Below are 2,890 nucleotides of genomic sequence, written 5' to 3' on the forward strand. Positions count from 1 at the left end.
CCCATTTCTATTTCTTATTGAATTAACCGATCAACTTGCTATCGGACATTTATTTTGATTCGGTCATATTCGCAAAAAATTCGACATATTTCATTATTATTATTATTATATTATTATGAGAATCAATCCTACTACTTTTGGTCCTGGGGTTTCCACACTTGAAGAAAAAAACCTGGGCGTATTGCTCAAATCATTGGTCCGGTACTGGATGTAGTTTTTCCCCCGGGCAAGATGCCTAATATTTACAACGCTTTGGTAGTTAAGGGTCGAGATACTGTCGGTCAGCAACAAATTTATGTGACTTGTGAGGTACAGCAATTATTAGGAAATAATCGAGTTAGAGCCGTAGCTATGAGTGCTACAGATGGTCTGATGAGAGGAAAGTGATTGACACGGGAGCCCCTCTAAGTGTTCCAGTCGGTGGGGCTACACTCGGACGAATTTTCAATGTTCTTGGAGAGCCTGTTGATAATTTAGGTCCTGTAGATACTCGCACAACATCTTCCTATTCATAGGTCTGCGCCTGCTTTTATCCAGTTAGATACAAGATTATCTATCTTTGAAACAGGGATTAAAGTGGTGGATCTTTTAGCTCCTTATCGCCGTGGAGGAAAAATCGGACTATTCGGAGGAGCTGGAGTGGGTAAAACAGTACTCATCATGAATTGATCAACAACATTGCCAAAGCTCATGGAGGTGTATCTGTATTGGCGGAGTAGGCGAACGTACTCGCGAAGGAAATGATCTTTACATGGAAATGAAAGAATCCGGAGTTATTAATGAAGAAAATATTGCAGAATCAAAAGTAGCTCTAGTCCATGGTCAGATGAATGAACCGCCGGGAGCTCGTATGAGAGTTGGTTTAACTGCCCTAACCATGGCGGAATATTTCCGGATGTTAATGAACAAGACGTACTTCTATTTATCGACAATATCTTCCGTTTCGTCCAAGCAGGATCAGAAGTATCCGCCTTGTTAGGTAGAATGCCTTCTGCTGTGGGTTATCAACCTACCCTTAGTACAGAAATGGGTTCTTTACAAGAAAGAATTACTTCTACCAAAGAGGGATCTATAACTTCTATTCAAGCAGTTTATGTACCTGCTGACGATTTGACCGACCCTGCCCCTGCTACGACATTTGCACATTTAGATGCTACTACTGTACTATCAAGAGGATTAGCTGCCAAAGGTATCTATCCAGCAGTAGATCCTTTAGATTCAACGTCAACTATGCTCCAACCTAGGATCGTTGGCGAGGAACATTATGAAACTGCGCAAAGAGTTAAGCAACTTCACAACGTTACAAAGAACTCAGGACATTATAGCTATCCTTGGGTCGGACGAATTATCCGAAGAAGATCGTTAACCGTAGCAAGAGCACGAAAAAATTGAGCGTTTCTTATCACAACCCTTCTTCGTAGCAGAAGTATTTACTGGTTCTCCAGGGAAATATGTTGGTCTCGCAGAAACAATTAGGGGATTTCAACTGATCCTTTCCGGAGAATTAGATGGTCTTCCCGAGCAGGCCTTTTATTTGGTGGGTAACATCGATGAAGCTACCGCGAAGGCTATGAACTTAGATGTGGAGAGCAAATTGAAGAAATGACCTTAAATCTTTGTGTACTGACTCCTAATCGAATTATTTGGGATTCAGAGGTGAAAGAAATTATTTTATCTACGAATAGTGGCCAAATTGGCGTATTACCAAATCACCGCCCCTATTGCCACAGCTGTAGATATAGGGTATTTTGAGAATACGCCTCGACGACCAATGGTTAACGATGGCTCTGATGGGTGGTTTCGCTAGAATAGGCAATAATGAGATCACCATTTTAGTAAATGATGCGGAGAGGGGTAGTGACATGATCCGCAAGAAGCTCAGCGAACTCTTGAATAGCCGAAGCTAGCTTGAGTAGAGCTGAAGGCAAGAGACAAGAAATTGAGGCGAATCTAGCTCTCCGAAGAGCTAGGACACGAGTAGAGGCTATCAATGTTATTTCGTACTAATCGTTGCATCAGAATAATCAAAAGAAGTTCTGCTTATACACCATATTTGGATTCCGCCAATTGGATACAATCAAGTGTAATCTGATGCAACGAAAAAAAAAAAAAAAGAAAAGAAGGTGGGTAGAAAAACTTATTAGAGACCATCGACTCCGGTATCTAATAAGCTCTACCTACTATTGGATTTGAACCAATGACTCCTGCCGTATGAAAGCAATACTCTAACCACTGGGTTAAGTAGGTCATTTATCATCATAAAGAAAAAAAAAAAAATGGGACCCATCACATCGGGAATTATAGATGGAATCTTACTTCTAAGCAATACCAATCCTGGCAGGAAAAGGATCAGAGAGCTATCATGTGGGATCATGGAATATCCATCTTGACAATAAATTCTCTAGATGTTAAGATATCTATGACAAGGGCTATAGCTCAGTTAGGTAGAGCACCTCGTTTACACGTGCGCAATGCTTTTTCAGGGAGTCCATCATGCAATCAACAGAATTGATTCTATGGAGAAATCCGATGTCTTACTCCATGGATTCGAAGGAACAAGAGAACAGTAGCCTGACAAATATTTGATTCGGTCCGATCAAGCACCAATTTATGTGCCAAACGGAACCAATCATTGATTTGATCATTGATAAGGTGAATACCCAGTCTATTCAATGCTAGGCATAATGAGTATAAGGACTCAAAACAACCTCTATTCGTCCTATGAGCTTAAGGTGTATGAAGTACCCTATTTGACTGTTGGAGCGGAGCGATAGAGACTCTATCTTAGGTTGATCTAGGCCGGAGGCAGACCTACGTCAAGGTAACCCTTCTTTGAAACACTTTGGTATTGCTCCCTGATCAGAATACAAATAATGAATCCAGAGCACAT

Source organism: Tasmannia lanceolata, unplaced genomic scaffold (assembly GCF_043159265.1).
Source record: "Tasmannia lanceolata isolate RefF3 unplaced genomic scaffold, GAP_Taslan_0.1 ptg000637l, whole genome shotgun sequence".
NCBI classification, from domain to species: Eukaryota; Viridiplantae; Streptophyta; class Magnoliopsida; order Canellales; family Winteraceae; genus Tasmannia; species Tasmannia lanceolata.